The sequence below is a fragment of the Ranitomeya variabilis genome, chromosome 1, assembly GCF_051348905.1.
Source record: "Ranitomeya variabilis isolate aRanVar5 chromosome 1, aRanVar5.hap1, whole genome shotgun sequence".
Lineage (NCBI taxonomy): Eukaryota > Metazoa > Chordata > Amphibia > Anura > Dendrobatidae > Ranitomeya > Ranitomeya variabilis.
In genome coordinates this window covers 406,599,731-406,622,992 of record NC_135232.1, presented here as the reverse complement: position 1 = coordinate 406,622,992, position 23,262 = coordinate 406,599,731, and positions in this window count along the sequence as shown.

The window sequence follows — 23,262 nt, the reverse complement described above, 5'->3', positions numbered from 1 at the left end:
AGAACCCCCGAACCGTCTAACGGCCGGGGGGAGAACACCAGCCCCCTAGAGCTTCCAGCAAGGTCAGAAATCACATTTAGTACAAGCTGGACAAAAATAGTAGCAAAGCAAGTAACTCAAAAAACAAAGAAGCAAGACTTAGCTTAATTGTGCAAGAGCCAGGACCAGCAGACAGGAGCAACAGAAGGATCTGATTACAACGATGCCAGGCACTGGACTAAGGATCCAGGAAGTTAATATAGCGACACCCCTGGACTAACGACCCAGGTGAGTGCCAAACAGAAAAAAGACAATCCCAGAGTCATACCACTAGTGACCACAAGAGGGAGCCAAAAAGTCTAATTCACAACACACAGTACCACTTGTGACCACAAGAGGGAGCCCAAAAACAGAGTTCACAACAGTACCCCCCCCGCTTGAGGAGGGGTCACCGAACCCTCATCAAAACCCCCAGGGCGATCAGGATGAGCCACATGGAAGGCATGAACCAAATCGGCTGCATGAACATCAGAGGCGACAACCCAGGAATTATCCTCCTGACCATAGCCCTTCCACTTAACCAAATACTGAAGCCTCCGTCTCGAAATACGAGAATCCAAGATCTTCTCCACCACGTACTCCAATTCGCCCTCAACCAGCACCGGGGCAGGGGGCTCAACAGAAGGAACCACAGGCACCACATACCTCCGCAACAAAGACCTATGGAACACGTTATGAATGGCAAACGACGCTGGGAGGTCCAAACGAAATGACACCGGGTTAAGGATTTCCAAAATCTTATAAGGACCGATGAAGCGAGGCTTGAATTTAGGAGAGGAAACCTTCATAGGAACATACCGAGAAGACAGCCATACCAAATCCCCAACACGAAGTCGGGGACCCACACCGCGACGGCGGTTGGCAAAGCGCTGAGCCTTCTCCTGTGACAACTTCAAATTGTCCACCACATGGTTCCAAATTTGCTGCAACCTATCCACCACAGAATCCACCCCAGGACAGTCAGAAGGCTCAACCTGACCCGAGGAAAAACGAGGATGAAAACCAGAATTGCAGAAAAAAGGCGAAACCAAAGTAGCAGAACTAGCCCGATTATTAAGGGCAAACTCGGCCAATGGCAAAAAAGTCACCCAATCATCCTGATCAGCAGAAACAAAACATCTTAAATAAGTTTCCAAGGTCTGATTAGTTCGCTCGGTTTGGCCATTCGTCTGAGGATGGAAGGCCGATGAAAAAGACAAATCAATGCCCATCTTAGCACAAAAGATCCGACAAAATCTGGACACAAACTGGGATCCTCTGTCAGACACAATATTTTCAGGGATGCCGTGCAAGCGAACCACATTCTGAAAAAATAGAGGAACCAAATCGGAGGAGGAAGGCAACTTAGGCAAGGGCACCAAATGGACCATTTTGGAAAAACGATCACACACCACCCAGATGACAGACATTCTCTGAGAGACTGGAAGATCCGAAATAAAATCCATGGAAATGTGCGTCCAAGGCCTCTTCGGGACAGGCAAAGGCAAAAGCAAACCGCTGGCACGAGAACAGCAAGGCTTAGCCCAAGCACAAATCCCACAGGACTGCACAAAGGAACGCACATCCCGCGACAAGGAAGGCCACCAGAAGGACCTAGCCACCAACTCCCTGGTACCAAAAATCCCAGGATGGCCTGCCAACACCGAAGAATGAACCTCGGAAATAACTCTGCTGGTCCATCTATCTGGGACAAACAGTCTCTCTGGTGGGCAACGGTCAGGTCTATCCGCCTGAAATTTCTGCAGCACTCATCGCAAATCTGGGGAAATGGCAGACAATATCACTCCCTCTCTGAGGATACCAGCCGGCTCTGAAACTCCCGGAGAGTCAGGCACAAACCTCCTAGAAAGAGCATCAGCCTTCACGTTCTTCGAACCAGGCAGGTACGAGACCACGAAATCGAAACGGGAGAAAAACAACGACCAACGAGCCTGTCTAGGATTCAGCCACTTGGCAGACTCGAGATAAATCAGATTTTTGTGATCAGTCAAGACCACCACACGATGCTTAGCTCCCTCGAGCCAATGTCGCCACTCCTCAAATGCCCACTTCATAGCCAACAACTCCCGATTACCAACATCATAATTCCGCTCGGCAGGCGAAAACTTTCTTGAAAAGAAAGCACAAGGCTTCATCACAGAGCAATCAGAGCTTCTCTGCGACAAAACAGCCCCTGCTCCAATCTCAGAAGCATCAACCTCGACCTGAAAAGGAAGAGAGACATCAGGCTGACACAAAACTGGAGCCAAAGAAAACATGCGCTTCAGCTCCCGAAACGCTTCCATGGCCGCAGGAGACCAATTAGTCACATCAGAACCCTTCTTGGTCAAATCCGTCAAGGGTTTAACCACGCCAGAAAAATTAGCAATGAAGCGACGGTAAAAATTAGCAAAACCCAAGAACTTCTGAAGACTCTTAACAGACGTAGGCTGAGTCCAGTCATGAATAGCCTGGACCTTGACTGGGTCCATCTCAATAGTAGAAGGAGAAAAAATAAAACCCAAAAAGGAAACCTTCTGTACTCCGAAGAGACATTTTGAGCCCTTCACAAATAAGGCATTAGCACGCAGGACCTGAAATGCCATCCTGACCTGCTTCACATGGGACTCCCGGTCCTCAGAAAAGACCAAAATGTCATCCAGATACACAATCATAAATGTATCCAGATATTCTCGGAAGATGTCATGCATGAAGGACTGGAACACAGAAGGAGCATTAGAGAGTCCAAAAGGCATCACCAAGTACTCAAAATGGCCTTCGGGCGTATTAAATGCTGTTTTCCATTCATCCCCCTGCTTAATACGCACAAGGTTATACGCACCACGAAGATCTATCTTGGTGAACCAACTGGACCCCTTAATCCGAGCAAACAGATCAGATAATAATGGCAAAGGATACTGAAATTTGACCGTGATTTTATTTAGAAGACCATAATCTATACAAGGTCTCAGAGAACCATCCTTCTTGGCCACAAAAAAGAATCCTGCACCAAGAGGGGAGGAGGACGGGCGAATATGTCCCTTCTCTAAAGACTCCTTTATATAACTCCGCATTACGGCATGTTCTGGTACAGACAAATTAAAAAGTCGTCCCTTAGGGAACTTACTACCAGGAATCAAATTTATAGCACAATCACAATCCCTGTGAGGAGGCAGGGCACCGGATCTGGGCTCATCAAATACATCCTGGTAGTCCGACAAAAACTCAGGGACCTCAGAAGGAGTGGAAGAAGCAATTGACACCAAAGGAGCATCGCCATGAATCCCCTGGCAACCCCAACTTGAAACAGACATAGCTTTCCAATCCAGAACTGGATTATGGGCCTGCAACCATGGCAGACCCAAAACGACCACATCATGCAGATTATGCAGCACAAGAAAGCGAATCACCTCCTGATGTACAGGAGTCATGCACATGGTCATTTGAGTCCAATACTGAGGCTTATTCTCAGCCAATGGTGTAGCATCAATACCCCTCAGTGGAATAGGGAATTCCAAAGGCTCCAGGACAAAACCACAGCGCCTGGCAAACGACAAATCCATCAGGTTCAGGGCAGCACCTGAATCCACAAAAGCCATAACCGAGTAGGATGACAAAGAACAAATTAAAGTAACAGACAAAATGAATTTAGGCTGTATAGTTCCAACGGTGACAGATTTAGCAATTTTTTTTACACGCTTAGAGCATGCTGAGATAACATGAGTTGAATCACCACAGTAAAAGCACAACCCATTTTGACGTCTATGATTTTGCCGCTCAATTCTGGTCAGAATTCGGTCGCATTGCATAGACTCAGGTCTCTGTTCAGAAAACACCGCCAGATGGTGCTCAGACTTGCACTCCCGCAAACGCCGATCAATCTGAATGGCCAAAGCCATTGAGTCACTCAGACTTGCAGGCGTGGGGAACCCCACCATAACATTCTTAATGGCTTCAGAAAGACCTTCTCTGAAATTTGCAGCCAGGGCACACTCATTCCATTGAGTAAGCACCGACCATTTCCGAAATTTTTGACAATACACCTCAGCCTCATCCTGGCCCTGAGAGAGAGCCAGCAAGGCCTTTTCTGCCTGGTTCTCAAGATTAGGTTCCTCATAAAGCAATCCAAGCGCCAGAAAAAATGCATCCACATTCAGCAATGCAGGATCTCCCGGCGCCAGGGAGAAAGCCCAATCTTGGGGGTCGCCACGTAACAGGGAGATAACAATTCTAACTTGCTGAGCGGAATCACAAGAGGAACGAGGTCTCAAAGAAAGAAATAATTTACAATTATTCTTAAAATTCAGAAACCTAGATCTATCTCCAGAAAACAACTCAGGAATAGGTACTTTTGGCTCAGACATAGGACTGTGAACAACAAAATCCTGAATGCTTTGCACCCTTGCAGCAAGATGATCCACACTAGAAGTCAGACTCTCAATATATCCATGTCTGCAGCAGAACTCAAAGCCACCCAGAGATTAAGGGGATGAGAGAAGCTGGACAGACTGCAGCAAAGGGAGAGGAAAAAAAATAAAAAAAATTGTACTCAGGACTTCTCTTATCCCATTTCTGCGATGCATTAAACACTTTTCAGGCCTGCTGTACTGTTATGATCCCAGTGGCTTAGGATCACAAATCTAACCAGCTAAGTCAGAGATAATAGGACAAGCTCTGGGGATGTGGTAACTGGACTGACCGCAAACCTGATTCTAACCAAACACACTAAAGGTAGCCGTGGAACGTTTCCTGAAATCCTAGACGTCTCTTCATGGTCTGAGAAACTGACTACCCCTAAAGAGAAAGTAAAGACCTCACTTGCCTCAGAGAAATACCCCAAAGATATAGAAGCCCCCCACAAATAATAACGGTGAGTTAAGAGGAAAAGACAAACGCAGAGATGAAACAGGTTAAGCAAATGAGGCCCGCTAACGCTAGATAGCAGAAAATAGCAAGGGATCTGTGCGGTCAGTAAAAAAACCCTATGCAAAAATATCCACGCAGAGAATGCGAGAACCCCCACACCAACTAACGATGTGGGGGGAGCAACTCAGCACCCCAGAGCACCAGCAAGCAGGGAAATCACATATTAGCAAGCTGGACCAAACACATCTTGAACACAGATGAGCAAAAATAAGCAAACAAAACTTAGCTTCTCTTGGAGAGACTGATAACGGATTTAGACAGGAGCAATCAGAATAGCACTGAATACAACGACAGCAGGCAACCACTGAGAGTCCAGGTGAACTAAATAGGAACCAGCTAACAGATAACGAGACAGCTGATCCAACCTCAGACCTGCAGAATGACAAAAGAGCCACCAGAGGGAGCCCAAAGACAACACTCACACAGTACCACTTGTGACCACAAGAGGGAGCCCAAAAACAGAGTTCACAACAATTCTGGCAGTTGTCCTGGGCTTGTAAGCAGCGCATGACGTCACTGCCATGCGCTGCTTACAAGCATAAATCGGCTGCTTGCAGCAGAATAAAGCGCTGTGAAAGAGCCCAGGGAGTATAAGTAGGATGGGGTTTTTTTTATGTTTATGTTTATGTCAGATAGGGATGAGGAGCCATGCCTACCAGGATAGGGATGAAGAGCCATGCATAACAGGATAGGAATGAGGAGCCATGCAGACCAGGATAGGCATGAGGAGTCATGCACACCAGGAAAAGGATGAGGGGACAATGCATACCAAGATCAGGATGAGGGGACAATGCCTATCCGACTTATACTCGAGTCAATAAGTTTTCCCAGCTTTTTGTGTAAAATTTGGTGACTTGGCTTATACTCGAGTCGGCTTATACTCGGGTATATGCGGTAGTTATGCAATTTGTTATAATAAACAATTCAATAAAATCTCATGCCATCAAATAAAAAATTTCAACATGGAAACATCTGGGTGACTGATGGCTGATGGATGCTATCCAGTGGTAAAACATATGCATATTTGCTGGTATAAAAATCATTCGCTGGATAAGCTTTACCTTTCTATGAATGTAACGTACAATTACCTTTGATCACGGTAGAGTAGCTTGATTAGTGAAGGCAAGGAAAGATGTTAAAGTATTTTCTTTGCAAAAATGGATGGAGTGGTGGAAATTTCACTGGATATATGAGACACATCATGTTCTGTGAAGTGGATGCCAGGGGAGTTTAATGATCTGGTAAATCCTGGGTATAACGATATGATAAATATCAGCAAAAGCAACCCTAGTGGCAAGTAAAATAGATTTATCTTGTGAATTGTTAGCTATGCAGGCTGTCTTTTCCTGATTAAATGGACGCTACAATCCGAAAATGAACCATTAATCAAATCAGATTTTGAAAGAGCTGGTAGGCCCCTTTATGGTCCCTGAAAGTGTGAAAATGACCTCGGCAAATTTTATAGAATTTCTGATGGAACACTTCATTCAATGGTTCAAAAAGAAGAAACGAAGCACAAAAAAGTTTCTGACTGACCGCTTTCTTCCATGGTTCAAAAAGAAAAACTGTGGCTTGCGTAGCAAAAATCATCTTCATGTGGATTTAAAAAACGCTTCTTCTAGATCAAGAATCTTCACTTTGGTTCATGCAGCCCAAAATTGTGAATTGTCTTTTCCTTCTAGTATCCTGGTAAAATTATAGTTATTGAGCTTTCACAGGAGTTACAGTGGGGAAAATAAGTATTTGGTCCCTTGCTGATTTTGTAAGTTTGCCCACTGAAAGACATAAACAGTCTATCATTTTAAGGGTAGGTTAATTTTAATACTGAGGGATAAAATATAAAAAATGAAATCCAGAAAATTACATTGTATAAATTATATACATTTATTTGCATTTTGCAGTGGGAAATAAGTATTTGATCCCCTACCAACCATTAATAGTTCTGGCTCCTATAGACCAGTTAGACGCTGATAATCAATTTGTTACTTACATTAAAGACAGCTGTCTTACATAGACACCTTTATAAAAGACTCCTGTCCAGAGACTCAATCAGTCAGACTCTGACCTCTACAGCATGGGCAAGACCAAAGAACTTTATATGGATGTCAGGGACAAGATCATACACCTGCACACAGTTGGAATGGGCTACAAAACCATAAGTAAGACGCTGGGTGAGAAGGAGACAACTGTTTGTGCAATAGTAAGAAAATGGAAGAAATACAAAATGACTCTCAACCGACATCGATCTGAGGCACCATGCAAAATATCATCTCGTTGGGTAACCTTGATCATGAGGAAGGTGAGAGATCAGCGAAAAACTACACGGGAGAACTTGGTAATGATCTCCAGGTAGCTGGGACCACAGTCACCAAGAAAACCATTGGTAACACATTACTCAATAAAGGTTTAAAATCCTGCAGTGCCCACAAAGTCCCCCTGCACAAAAAGGCACATGTGCAGGCCCATCTAAAGTTTGCCAATGAACACCTGGATGATTCTGTGAGTGATTGGGTGAAGGTGCTGTGGTCAGATGAGGCAAAAATTGAAGTATTTGGCATTAACTCAACTCACAGTGTTTGAAGGAAGAGAAATACTGCCTATGACCCAAAGAACACCATCCCCACTGTCAAGCATGGAGGTGGAAACATGTTTTGGAGGTGTTTCTCTGCTAAGGGCACAGGAATACTTCACAGCATCAGTGGGAGAATGGATGGAGCCATGTACCATAAAATCCTGAGTGACAACCTCCTTCCCTCCACCAGGACATTAGAAATGGGTCATGGCTGGGTCTTCCAGCAAGATAATAACCCCAAACATACAGCCAGAGCAACAAAGGAGTGGCTCAAAAAGAAGCACATTAAGGTCACGGAGTGGCCTAGCCAGTCTCAGACCTTAATCCCATAGAAAATTTATGGAGGGAGTTGAAGCTCCGAGTTGCCAAGCTACAGCCTCAAAATCTTAATGATTTAGAGATGATTTGCAAAGAGAAGTGGACCAAAATTCCTCCTGATATGTGCGCAAACCTTATCATAAACTACAAAAAATGTCTGACTACTGTGCTTGGCAACAAGGGTTTTTCCACCAAGTATTAAGTCTTGTTTGCCAGAGGGATGAAATACTTATTTCTCACTGCAAAATGCAAATAAATGTATATAATTTATGGAATGTGATTTTCTGCATTTTATTTTTGATATTCTATCTTTCAATGTTAAATTGACTGTTCATGTCTCTGTCAGTGGGCAAACTTATAAAATCAGCAAGGAGTCAAATTCTTATTTCCTCCATTGTATGACTACACAACTCACTGAGGATAGCACTTTATTTGGATCTGGTATGATCTTATAGTCTGGTGTTTCCCTACAGTGTTTATCTATCTCAGAAGTATGAGTAACTTTTATTGTAGTACTTAGAACAAATATTATAGAGATTAAAAAAAAAGTTGGTGTTCATATTGGAAAATTTGGAAAATCAATTTACATCAGGGATTGTGTATCTAGGTTTGAGGACTCTAAAACCCGACTAAGCTATTATAATTATCTAGAAGAATTAGGATTGCCTCTGGAGGAACAAACTACAAAGGGGCATAGTCACTATACTTGCTATGCAGTCCCATTCATTATGCGATCTTGAGATTGGAATTGAAACCCATGAAGTTATGCAATATCCTAATGCTATGCAATCATTTATCGTGTGAAACCCATAGAATAAAAACTAACGATTTAAAGCCAAACTCCTGATTTTCTGGCTGAATCCAAGCTGCCTTTCTGTGGGAAATGATGGATCAGCCACTACTCACCCGAGTGTCACGGTACTTGGTGTACTCGGTGAGCACCGAGCATTTCCGTGATTTTTCGTCAGGAGCTCTGTTCTCCACCCTGCAATTTTGGCGCTCTTTGGCGCCAATGAACATGCAGGGATTGTATGCCCATCACTGTAATACCACAGCCATCTTTGTTGTGGTATTACAGTGATTGGCTGGCCTCACAGCGTCATCAGGTCTATAAGAGACCTGACGCTGCCCTGCTCGACGCATTCAGCTCCAGACTCAGCTAGTGTAGGGAGAGCTGCTGCTGAAATAAGGTCAGATTCGTTCTTTTATTAGTTAGTGTGGGTCAACCAACACAGAATCCACAAATCCTGATAAACCAACAGTTCTTTTTAGGGCTAATTCAGGGGTATATAGATTGCAGCGCTAGATAGGCAGGGGAGTATATGTGCGCATATCCACATCAGTGCAAGGCATGCAGGCACTGTATGTGAGTATATAGATCTCACAGCATACATCAAGAGGGTCCATTACTGTCTGCTGCTGCCTATTTTATATACACCTAGCTGCAGGTATCTATGGCTAGGATTGATTTATTTTTTGGCACCTGAATCCTGCAAATTTTATTACAAAGCAAGCCAGAGCCCCCTTTCTTTTCTACATTTATTTGATTGGTCACACAACAGACTACAGCCAGGTCATTTTAATACAACAGCGTGAAAATCTAGCAATTTAAAACTGTTTTTTTTTGTCCCTGGCATCAGATCTGAGTGCGCAGAAAATTCTGGCCTTTTTTTTTTTTGTACTGTAGTATTTTTTGGAGTGTCTTACAACATTTTTGGACACCATTTTGCTGACCAAAAAATCCTTAGCTGGCCAAAAAATATTTAGCTACAATTCTTATATTTATCACTGTGTTTTGTACGCCACATGTATCGCATATCATTGTGCTAAATATTTTACAACTTTTGTGCTACAACATTTTTTTTTATAGTGTCATAACCTACTTATTGACACAAGTTTGGTGGTCCAAAAAAAATCCAGGCCACATATTTAACAGTGTTCTATCTCCGTCAGATACCAGATCTATCTGTGTACTGCAAATAGTTGCTTTTCAGGCCTACATTCCACTTTTTTGGCTGTCCAATACCCTAGATCTATACAGTATTTTGGGGTAAAAAATAAAAAAATACAAGCCACGTATTGAACAGTCTGTTATCTCTGTCAGACTCCTGGTCTATCTGTGGTCTCCAAATAGTTGTTTTTCAGGCCTACATTCCACTTTTTGGGCTGTCTGCTACCTTAGGTCTATACACTATTTTGAGTAAAAAAATACACGCCATGTATTGAACAATCTGTTATCTCCGTCAGACTCCTGATCTATCTGTGCTCTCCAAATAGTTGCTTTTCAGGCCTACATTCCACTTTTTGGGCTGTTTGCTACCCTAGGTCTAAACACTATTTTGGGATAAAAAATACAGGCCATGTATTGAACAGTCTGTTATCTCCGTCAGACTCCTAGTCTATCTGTGCTCTCCAAATAGTTGCTTTTCAGGCCTACATTCCACTTTTTTGGCTGTCTGCTGCCCTAGGTCTATACACTATTTGGGGGTAAAAAATACAAAAAATACAGGCCACGTATTGAACAGTCTGTTATCTCCGTCAGACTCCTGTCCTATCTGTGCTCTCCAAATAGTTGCTTTCCAGGCCTACATTTCACTTTTCTGCTACCCTAGCAGAGTCCTACTCTCAACAATGCTAGCACAAAAAAAGGATTCAAAGATGCTCCAAAAATTCCAAAAAAAGCAAAAAAAGGCAGAGATGCTTTCCTGCCTAGGCCTCAGAACAAATGCATTATCAGGATTTAGTGGACCCATGTGGTTAAGATGGTGGCTACACAGGTGCAGAAATACCAATAAGGCAGCCACTCACAACCTACCAAATTAATGGAGGGGGTGGCTGCTTGGCATATGACTGCACATTAGAGACTTGTATGTGGTGCTGTTTACACAATGGGAATGCACAGCATCCAGGTTAACAGCCTATTAGTGACACCCTTCTATTAGCTCAGGCGGGCTGCCCAGCGCTATTAAGATGCATCCCATGTGAACAGACACCACAGTTTTTCAAGACAGAGTGGGCCCAACTGCACCCCAAAAAAATGCAAAAAACACATATAAAAAAATATGTGAGGTATTAGTTTATATTCTGGCCAAAATATGTAAGCTCGTAACCCAACGTCAAGGGTCTCCACGCTTACGAGTCCTACTCTCAACAATGCTAGCACAAAAATAAGGATTCAAAGATCCTCCAAAAATTCCAAAAAACAGCAAAAAAAGACAGAGATGCTTACCTGCCTAGGCCTCAGAACAAATGCATTATCAGGATGCAGTGGACCCATGTGGTTAAGATGGCGGCTACACAGGTGCAGAAATACCAATAAGGCAGCCACTCACAACCTACCAAATTAATGGAGGGGGTGGCTGCTTGGCATATGACTGCACATTAGAAACTTGTATGTGGCGCTGTTCACACAATGGGAATGCACAGCATCCAGGTTAACAGCCTCAAGTACATCTGCTGAAACAATTATTGGGGGGCATATAACATTGGTGCAGGGCAGGACTTGCATTTAATGCATAAGAAAACAGTATGGGATACACACTTTCTAATAATGGGAACAATTTTGTCATGAGGCGGTAATGTACGTTTGCTGAAACGGTTATTGGGGTGCATGTAACATTGGTGCAGGACAGACCTTGCATTCAGTGCATAGGCAAACAGTATGGAAGACACACTTTCTTCTAATGGGAACAATTTTGTCATGAGGCTGTAAAGTACGTCTGCTGAAATGGTTATTGGGGTGCATGTAACATTGGTGAAGGGCAGGTCTTGCATTCAATGCATAAGCAAACAGTATGTGACACACACTGTCTTCTAATGGGAACAATTTTGTCCTGAGGCCCTCAAGTACATCTGCTGAAACAGTTATTGGGGTGCATGTAACATTGGTGCAGGGCAGGCCTTGCATTCAGTGCATAAGCAAACAGTATGGGAGACACACTTTCTAATAATGGGAACAATTTTATCACGTGGCTGTAAATTACGTCTGCTGGAAGGCTTATTGGGGTTTATGTAACATTGGTGCAGGGCAGGCCTTGCATTCAATGCATAAACAAACATTGTGGGAGACACAATTTCTTCTAATGGGAACAATTTTGTCATGAGGCCCTCAAGTACATCTGCTGAAACAGTTGTTTGGGTGCATGTAAAATTGGTGCTGGGCAGGACTTGTATTCAATGCATAAGAAAACAGTATGAGAGATACACTTTCTTCTAATGGGGACAATTTTGTCATAAGGTGGCAAAGTATATCTGCTGAAAGGCTTATTGGGGTGCATGTAACATTGGTGCAGGGCATGCCTTGCATTCAATGCATAAGCAAACAGTTTGGGAGACACACTTTCATCTAATGGGAACAATTTTGTCGTGAGGCGGTAAAGTACGTCTGCTGAAACAGTTATTGGGGTGCATGTAACATTGGTGCAGGGCAGGCCTTGCATTCAATGAATAAGCAAACAGTATGGGAGACACACTGGGTTATTGGGGTGCATGTACCTTTGGCCCTGCATTCAATGCAATATTTTTTAGGAGGCTCTCCTTTACGTCTCATGAAAGGGGTATTGGGGTGCTTCCTAATTTTTGGTAGCCCAGCCACTCACTGCATAGGCAATAACAGTATAGGAGACCCACTGTTTAATGGCCCTTTAAGAAGATTAATGCTGCCTGATGTCCCTCTAAAAATAGGACATTAATAGGACTTTAAGAGTCTCCTTCATAAATGAAACAAGATGTGCCTGCTTTTGTGTCACACAACATATGGCCAGCTAGGGTTGTTAAATGTTACAATGACATTACCCAGTGAATGCATTTGTATTGGTTGAAAGCAATGCTAAAGTTGAAAAATGCATCAAAAACGCTGCATGTGAACATAGCCCAAGAGGTGGAGGAACATTTTTGTTTGGGGTTAATTATTTTGCCTTATATGCAAGTCCCTGCCCTGGAAAGGATGTTCCTTAACACATTTCCCAGCAAAATCCATTTGGGTGTTGGTTTTGTATGTTTTTTGGTGCACCTGTAAAAATGTCGTAAAACTCTGACAACATTGCTAACAGCTGTAAACTAGGAGTCAGAAATGCTTCCAGGGACATTTTCCATGATGTTCCCATGTCACTTGAGCAGTGTTTCCATCATTTTCAGATGTTTATAGACCTTAAAAGGACCCCCAGGGGGGATCACGGTAAAAATACTCGGGTTTCCCATAGACTTACATTGGGCTCGTTGTTCTGTCCAAGTACCCGAGTATTACAAATTGTCCGACCCGAGCAACAAGCACCCAAGCATTTTAGTGCACGCTCTTCATTAATTATTATCAAAAATGAACCTATTGTGGTAATTATACAGTTTTATTTAGTGGAAATGCTTTCCATTAAACCTTATACTGTTTCCTAATTTGTCAATTGAAACTTAATTCAACAAATCCAAAAGCCATTTATTACAACTAAATGTGGTTAATTACCGTATGTACTCGAGTATAAGCTGACCTGAGTATAAGCCGTCCCCCTAATTTTGCCACAAAAGACTGGGAAAACTTAATGACTTGAGTATAAGCCTAGGGTGGAAAATGCAGCAGCTACCGGTAAATTTCAAAAACAAAAATAGGTACTAATAAAAGTAAAATTAATTGAGATATCAGTAGGTTAAGTGTTTTTGAATATCCATATTGAATCAGGAGCCCTATATAATGCTCCATACAGTTCATGATGGGTCCCTGTAATAATTATAGGGGATAACTCAGGAGACTCTTTGCGTGGAACAAGACAACTACAGGACACAGTTTTATAAGTGGTAAAGTCTATATTATCACACGGTGATTCAAACAGGTGCAGAGAGAAACTCAAGTCGACAACACTTGGTGTAAATATTAATCACAGCTTAACAGTCTATAGGGAACTTCAGAGGAAAATGCAATCAAGCAGAAAGTCTATGAAGCACAGTTATTCTTGAGGATACTTGACACGAGTAAGTCCTTGTTTAGTCCAAACACAGATAGATATGCTTATAAGGCAGTTCAAATAATATCTTAGCTTAACCAGGGAGGCCTGGGTAATAGTCTCAGGTTTTTGCAGAGCAGCAACAGCTTACATGTCCAGCAAATGCAGATGGTAGTAAACACAAGCAGCCAGATGTAGGAGGATTACTGGAAACAGGTGTATGCAGCAGGAACTCAGAGCAGAGTAGCAGGATCACCACACAGGTTCACAGGAGCAGGTACAAAGCCAGGGAGCCACCAGGGTCAGAAGCTGGATGCAAGGTAGAATACTCTAGCGTAGACTAAAGGCTGGGGTTGAGTTATATAGCAGGAAGACAGTGCACATGAGACCAAAGACACCATCTTGTAAAAGGGCAGTAATGCACAAAAGGTAATCAAAAATGTTCACAGTCCTGACATTACTCCCTCCTTAGAAGCGGCCTCAGGACGATCCTGGACCTGGTTTCTCAGGAAATCTCTGATGAAAACGAGAAATCTTCTGTTGGGCATTGATGTTCTCCACAAGTTCCCAAGAGTCTTCCTCAGGGGGATATCCCTGCCATCTTATCAGATATTGGAGCCGATTCCTGCGAATCCAGGAATCAATAATTTCCTCCACCACAAATTGTTCTTGCCCATCAATTGCCACAGGCTGCAGAGGTGGCACAACACTTCCCTGGAAGGTATTAGGATATACAGGCTTTAGTAAAGATACATGAAAAACTGGGTGTACCTTCATAGTCCTAGGCAGCTTCAGACGGCAGGCCACAGAGCTCACAATACCGTTGATCTTGAAAGGGCCAATGAATTTCTGTCCAAGTTTTTGTGAAGGAATGTTTAACTTCAGATTCTTAGTTGCTAACCACACAGAATCTCCTACCTTGAACATGGGTGCAGGTTTATGGAATCTATCAGCCGATCTCTTAAAATGTTCTTGAGCTGTGGTCAGGGATTCCTTAAGAACCTCCTGATTTTGCCTCATCACAGTCAGCCTTTCCTCCACTGCCGGAACCGGAGAATTAATCGGAGACCTAGGTAATATACACGGATGATAACCCAGATTGGCAAAGAAAGGTGTAAATTTAGTGGAGGCGCCCTGAGAATTGTAATATGAAAATTCGGTTAATGGCAGCAACTCCAACCAATCATCCTGGAGATGGCTGACATAGCATCTTAGATATTGTTCCAGCATCTGGTTGGTACGCTCAGTCTGACCATTTGTCTGGGGATGGTAAGCGGCAGATAGACAGACATTAATATTGAGTGCAGAACAAAATGAGCGGCTTTAGTCAGGCGATCAACTACCACCATGATTGTATTCATGCCCCCCAATGTAGGCAGCTCCACAATAAAGTCCATTGATATAGACCCCCAAGGGTGGGACGGAACAGGTAATGGTTTCTGAAGACCCATAGGTGCCACATGAGGAGTCTTGTAACAAGCACATAGTCCTTGGTATCCTTCAGGCAAGTTGGCCACCAGAAAAATCGGTTTAGGAACTCTTGTGTCTTCTGTACCCCCTGTGACCAGCCAACTCGGAGTCATGTACCAACTTGAGGATCTGCAGACGGATGACCTCAGGGACGTAGATCCGTCGATCTCTGAACCACATGCCACCCTTAAAGACAAGATTAATATTCACAGGTGGGTGGGCCAGAAATACATCACCGTCATAAGCCCCCTGCACTCCTTCCACAAGTCCTGATCATGGATAACTCCGATGAAATTGGCATCAGATAGAATGGTTTAGATGGGGCTCCAGGTACGGAATCCGCAGCATAGATTCCGGATAAAGCATCAGCCTTCCCATTACGAGAACCTGGACGGTACGAGATAACAAAATTAAATTGATTTAAAAATAAGTTCCAACGAGCCTGATGAGGAGAAAGACATCTAGCAGATCTAAGGAACTCTAAATTGGGATGGTCAGTTAGCACTACGATCTGTTGTGCAGCTCCTTGCAGATGATGCCTCCATTCTTTGAAAGCCGCAATAATAGCCAGCAATTCCTTGTCTTCCACATCGTAATTCTTCTCTGCTGAGGTTAGTCTACGGGAAAAGAAAGCACAAGGATGTAGCAGACCCTTCTCTCCAGTTCTTTGGGAGAGAATAGCCCCCAAAGCATTATCAGAAGAGTCCACCTCCACAATGAAAGAAAGTGTTGGATCTGGGTGTATCAGCAGCGGTGCTGAGGTGAAACAGATCTTAAGCCGGTCAAAAGCTTCTTAAGCCTGTGATGACAACTTAAAGGGCTTTTCCTTCTTTGTCAATGAAATAATGGGACGGACAATATCAGAAAAATTTCGAATAAAGCGTCTGTAGAAATTTGCAAAACCAATAAAACGTTGGACCTCCTTAACGTTCTTGGGTACCGGCCAGCCAAGGATAGCCTGAATCTTACTAGATTCCATGTTCAGCCCCTGGAGAGAGATGATATAACCTAAGAACTGTATCTCAGAATGATGGAACTCGCATTTCTCCAGCTTAATATACAGATGGTTCTCTTTCAGACGTCTTAAAACAGTTTTGACATGTTCTTCATGTTCCTGTAGAGAGTCAGAAAAGATTAGTATATCGTCCAAATATATCACCACAAACTGGTCCAACAAATCTCTGAAAATGTCATTAGAAACGTTGCAGGGGCGTTACAAAGCTGAAGAGCATCATGAGATATTCAAAGTGTCCATACCGGCATCTGAGTGCTGTCTTCCACTCATCCCCTGGACGAATACTCACCAAATTATAAGCCCCACGAAGATCCAGTTTATAAAACACCTTAGCATGGTGGACTCTTTCCAGTAATTCGGGAATCAGAGGCAAAGGGTAACGGTTTCGTAAGGTTACCTTATTGAGTTCCCGATAGTCAACACAGGGTCTCAGGGTCCCATCCTTCTTTTTTACAAAAAATATAGGTGCCCCTGCTGGTGAGGAAGAAGGACGTATGAAGCCTTTAGCCAGATTTTCATCAATATACTCCTTTAAGGCTTGAAGCTCAGGTGCCGCCAAAGGGTATACGTTACCAAAAGGAATAGCTGCCCCAGGAAGCAGCTCAATAGGACAGTCATAATCTCTATGTGGAGGAAGCTGATCTGCTTTCTTCTTGTCACAGATGTCAGAGAACTCTTTATATGCTGAAGGTAAAGTAAATACCTGTACATGTGGTTCCGTAGCTGTGGACTCAGGGACAGCTTCCATTAACGCTGAGTTGCTCCTTGTTAGAAAGATAATCTCCTTTGTCTCCCAGTTGATAATTGGGTTCTGAGAACGCAACCAAGGAATGCCTAAAATCACAGGAAAATGAGGAGAAGAAATTAGCAAGAAAGAAAGTTGCTCCTGATGATTAGGCTCCAACAAAATTTTAAGGGGTACGGTCTCCTGATCCACAGGCCACAGGATTAAAGGTGACCCATCCACTGTTTCCATGGTAATTGGAGAGGCTCTTTGCTGAATTTAAATACCATGTTCCTTGGCAAATGTGATATCCATGAAATTGCCACCTGCACCAGAGTCAATCATAGCTGCACTGGAAATCCACTGTCCTGAACACAGGATCTTAATAGGGAGAGAACAGTGAGAGTTCTTTTCCTTAAGCTCCTTGGGGGGTGAAGTCATAGAAAGTGAATGGAATACAGTGTTTAAAGGCAGGCTACATTCAGAGATGTCAGATTCATCATCACAATTGTCATACTCCCCTACCGCTGCTAGCACCTTGTTAGGCCGCTTGGGACACTTGGGACAGTTGATTAAAAAGTTAAAATTAAAATTAGAAACATAGACTTTCATGAAGGCGATGCTCCCTGCGCTTATTACTCTCGCGCCTCTGAATGGAATCAATTTGCATGGGCACCTCCTCCACCTCCCGAGATGATTTACCTGCAGGTTCTTTGGAAGGAAGGGAAAAGTTTGAGATACGGTTAACGGAAGCAAACTTCTCCATCCTATGCTCAGTAAGACGAATGTCTATGCGCACACAATGCTGTATAAATGTCTCTAGCTCTTGTGGTGATTCAGAGCGAGCTCATTCGTCCTTTACAATGCTAGACAGACCCCTTTTACAATAGGCAAATGTACATAACTGTCCCAATTGGTATCTACCGCTAATCTCCTGAATTCAGTATCATACTCAATAACAGAACGTTTTGCCTGGTGTAAAGACAATAAAGCAGATTCAGCGGTTGCACAGCAATTAGGATCATCAAACATTAATGCCATAGCAGCCATAAAATCATCCAAATTATTTAACCGTGGGTCACGAGACTCAATCATCGGATTCGCCCAGGCGAGCACTTGTGAGGCCAGCAGCATTATTACACACAATACCTTGGATCTATCATTAGCAAAATGGTCAACATGTACATCAAAATATAGCATACATTGATTCACAAAGCCACAAAATTTGTCGCGATCACCACTAAATCTGAATGGGGGAACTTAGTTGGGCTAGCTGGTGGCAGTTGTCCAGAGGGTAAAGTCGCTTGTGCAGCTATTTGCGTGCTTATGTCCTGAAAAGTCCATACTGGGACTCTATGCCAGCAAGTTTGTTTTCCTGGGCCACCATGCAGGTGCTTAAGTCCTGCAAAGTTTGTCCAAACACTTGTTCATTGTGTTCAATGCTTCCAAACTTCTTTTGCAGACCCTCCACATCTTTCTGCAGTGATCTAATTATGGGAAACACCTGCTCTAATCTGCTTTCTGCAGTCATTGTTCCAGCAGTCTCCTCTTTTGGTTCTAGAGCATCCTGTAATAATTATAGGGGATAACTAAGGAGACTCTTTGCGTGGAACAAGACAACTACAGGACACTGTTTTATAAGTGGTAAAGTCTATATTATCACACGGTGATTCAAACAGGTGCAGAGAGAAACTCAAGTCCGCAACACTTGGTGTAAATATTAAGCACAGCTTAACAGTCTATAAGGGAACTTCAGAGGAAAATACAATCAAGCAGAAAGTCTATGAAGCACAGTTATTCTTGAGGATACTTGACACGAGTAAGTCCTTGTTTAGTCCAAACACAGATAGATATGCTTATAAGGCAGTTCAAATAATATCTTAGCTCAACCAGGGAGGCATGGGTAATAGTCTCAGGTTTTTGCAGAGCAGCAACAGCTTACATGTCCAGCAAATGCAGATGGAAGTAAACACAAGCAGCCAGATGTAGGAGGATTACTGGAAACAGGTGTATGCAGTAGGAACTCAGAGCAGAGTAGCAGGATCACCACACAGGTTCACAGGAGCAGGTACAAAGCCAGGGAGCCACCAGAGTCAGAAGCTAGATGCAAGGCAGAATAGGCTGGGGTGGAGTTATATAGCAGGAAGACAGTGCACATGAGACCAAAGATGCTATCTTGGAAAAGGGCAGTAATGCACAAAAGGTAATCAAATATGTCCATACAGTTCATGATGGGCCCCATAAGATGCTCCATATTAAAATATGCCCCATATAATGCTGCACAAAAGTTAATAATGGCCCCATAAGATGCTCCATAGACACATTTGCACCATAGAGTACAGCATAAAGGTTAATAAGGGCCTCATAAGATGCTCCATAGAGACATTTGCCCAATATAATGCTGCACAAATGTTGATTATGGCCCCATAAGATGCTCCAGAGATATTTGCCCCCATATAATGCTGCACAAATGTTGATTATGGCCCCATAAGATGCTCCATAGAGATATTTGTCCGATATAGTCCTGCACAAACGTTGATTTTTTGTCCAATAAGATGCTCCATAAAGATATTTGCCCCATATAATGCTGCACAAACATTGATTATGGCCCCATAAGATGCTCCATAAAGATATTTGCCCCATATAGTGCTGCACAAATGTTGAATATGGTCCCATAAGATGCTCCATAGAGATATTTTCCCCAAATGCTGTTGCTGCGATAAAAAAAAATATGACATACTCAACTCTCGTCGCTCAGGCCCCGGACACTTGCAATACTCACCGGTCCTCGTTCCGGTGCCGCTGTGTCTTCCGCATCCTCTGCACTAACGTTCAGGCAGAGGGTGGGGAATAACCATGTCATCGCACCCTCTGACCTGAGCGTCACTGCAGAGGATGTGGAAGACGGAGCGGCGCCCGGAACGAGGACAGGTGAATATCGCGCAGTGCTCCCCCTCCCCATTATACTCACCTGCTCCTGGCGTGGTCCCTGCATCTCTATTCTCCGGGTGCTGACAGCTTCTTCCAGCATTGAGCGGTCACCGTTACCGCTTATTACAGTAATGAATATGCGGCTCCACCCCTGTGGGAGTGGAGTCGGGTCCATATTCATTACTGTAATGAGCGGTACCACGTGACCGCTCAACGCTGGAAGAAGCTGTCAGCGCCCGGAGACCGGAGATGCAGGGACATCGCCAGGAGCAGGTGAGTATGTCACAGCCGTCGCTCCCCCTCCCCCGCCGACCCCCCTGGGACAATGACTCGAGTATAAGCTGAGAGGGGCACTTTCATCCTAAAAAAATGGGCTGAAAATTTCAGCTTATACTTGAGTATATACGGTATACCATGAAATCTTCTTACGCGTACCGTGCAGGGTAAAGGCATTGTCAAAACAGCTGCAATGTTGGGGTGACATATTGCCACAATTTACAGATTATATGTGCTAAACATGTTTTTTATCTGCTAATATTAAGAAATTGCAGCAGAAGTGATTTAAAACAATGCAAATTAAATGGCCTTTACACACTGTCAGATTTAATAATCAAATGTCTCTTGAACTGGTATAAGCTACTAAAACTCTTTCTAATGAAGTCTTGAAGCCCTCAGGAACGAAAACTGTTATTCTGGGTTAACACTACTTGTTTACTGCATGAAATAAATGGAGCCTTTTATTCCATCACCCACAGCAGGCTAGGGGCAAATTTGGCATCTTTTTGTTTTGTTGTTTAAGGAAAGCTCCCACAGCATTGTAAGCTTGGCCAAGCTCATATATCTTCACTTGACAGTTAGATAACTTTTATTTCGTTGCTCAATGGGATGGATTCACCACAGCTGCAGTAAAACTTTCAACGTGAAGATAAATTTTAAAGGTGATGATTTCATTATCCTCGAAAAAAAATATTGCCAAAATTACTCACATGGTAAGGAATTGCAATTTCTGTTAGAATAATGAGTATTTTGTACCACCCCTAGGTATTGTTTACCACCATTTTTCACATACCATTAGAGTAACAATTAATATCATGGACATAGATTACTGTCTTTATATGATATCTACAGTTAATACTTCAAATATAACGGCAAGGTTTTGGCTTTTTCGCTTTGCTTTATATTATTTGTAAAATAATTCTAGTTCTCAATTGAACAGATAAAATTTGCCTACCCCTGCCAGACAGTTGTGTTCATACTAGAAGAACTTCAGTCCATAGCCATAGTGTTCTGGAATCTCCAGCAGAAAATTATAAGCCAGAGATGGATTGATGCTTCAAAGTGATTTTAATAGATCCAATGGTGAACGTTTGATAGTATTCAGTATTTCATTCTCTATAGTCTTTCTCAAAAATATTTTTTCAAAGATATTTGCAGTAAAAAAGATAAAAGAATTTTGTGTATAAGTAGATTTTTAGTCTATGTAAAATTTGATTGTGTATTTACAGTGTATTGTGGCTATAAATGTCATACTTTTACCGTGCACATACACATATAGGGCCCAATTCATCACAGCTTTTACACCAGTATTCTGAATCTAAAATTTTGAAAAGTAGCGTACTTTTGGTGCAACTCAAGGCTGCGCTAAAATTGTGTGACTTTTGGCATTTTCCACCATTTTCACCTAGCTCCAGCAAAAGTGAGTAGAGCTGAGGTGGGACTGGAGTGGGACTGGAGCATGGCAGCCCAACTTGTCAAATTCATGATTAGTGACTGTGCTTGCTTAGCCACAAATTTTACTCCGGCAGGGACTGGAGTAGGATTTGTGACGTGGCACATACAGAGGAGCACATAACTCATCTGACGTGAATGCCTCTTCACGAATCAGGAGCGTCGGACTCCAGCACGTTGTGGAGACACGGGGGTCAGCCGTCACTCCGGTCCACTAGCCAAAACTGCATGGACCAGGGATTATTCCACTGCACGCCAGCTCTCCCATTAATGCGGGCGTAACACAACTCAGACAACACAGGATGAGGGTAAAACAATGTGACAAAACTTTATTGAACCACAAAACAGGTAGATAACACATAGAACAGTCCCAGAAAAATACCCCAAGATGGTGCACATTACAGAGTCTCAACCTTCCACTGATTTGCCGGGATAATGGCAGCTGTTACTTCAGAGCTCCCAGGGTCGGCTACCCCATCTGTGGCACGCACACAGAGAGGAGGTGATGACAACTGTAGGGAGATGACAGTCCATTCAGGTACAAGGCCAGTTGACCTGAGGGCCACAACCTGGCTTCTCCAAACATCTCCAAGAAGCCAGGCTACCGGCGAGTCCCAATCCTGGCTTTCTCCAAACGTATTCATGGTTCAGCAAAGGTCAATGAAGCAGATCTGTATTCCTACTGGGACAGAGATCCCCTAGGTTGTTTCTTGTAGAATGATAGATCCCTGTCCCTCGTGATGGAGCCATCATAAATTGGCAGCAGTCCAGTTAATTAAGATACAATACTGTGTCTCCAAATTGCTCCCCCATCTTAACCCTCCGTCAGGGGCAACTGATCTGACAGGCGCGGCTCACTTAGTTTCATTTCTCTATTTTCAGTGGTTTGTCTGGGAAACACCCTCCTCCCAGTACCTTCCTAACTTTAAAGGCTGTGTGAAACCTGAGAAGCCTTTTGTGCTGCAGAGCTGCAGGAGATCAGATATCAGTGTTTTGGCATTCTCCGGCTCATTGCCCCTGAATGCGTCACACCTTTGATGGTTAGAATTTGCTGTTTTTATTCATCCCAATTGTTTTTTTAGCTTGTTTTATGAATAGCTAGTGCTAAATTTGTGGATTTGTCATAGAAGGTTTTGTTATAAATAAGAGTGTGCTTCTCAGGCACATTGCGCCCTAACACATATTCTCTCTCCTGCTTCAGCTTTTCTTCTGAAATGGCGAAGAGAATATTTGACTTGTCAAATGCCCTTCATGTTGAGCTAGTGCAAAATATACTGCTTGATGATGAGACAGACCCCTTACAGCTAGAAGATTTAGGGGAAGAAAGTGACATTGATTCAGAAGATGATGTGGAAGAATGTCCAGATGTGTCTGATACAGATCAAGATGGAGAGAGTGAGGAGGATGCTCAAGACATAGAAGCATATTACTTTTCTGGTTATTAAACATTTTTTTCCACCTGATTATGTGTATTCCCATTTATTACATTCCTTTTAAGGTAACTGATCACTTTTAGAGCATTGACATTTTTAAAAAGGAAAATATAGCCAATTTTCTAGCCTGTGCCGGACAGGCGCAATGCCTCTAAACTCATTATCAAACATATTGCCCCTGATAGAGGGTTAATTAG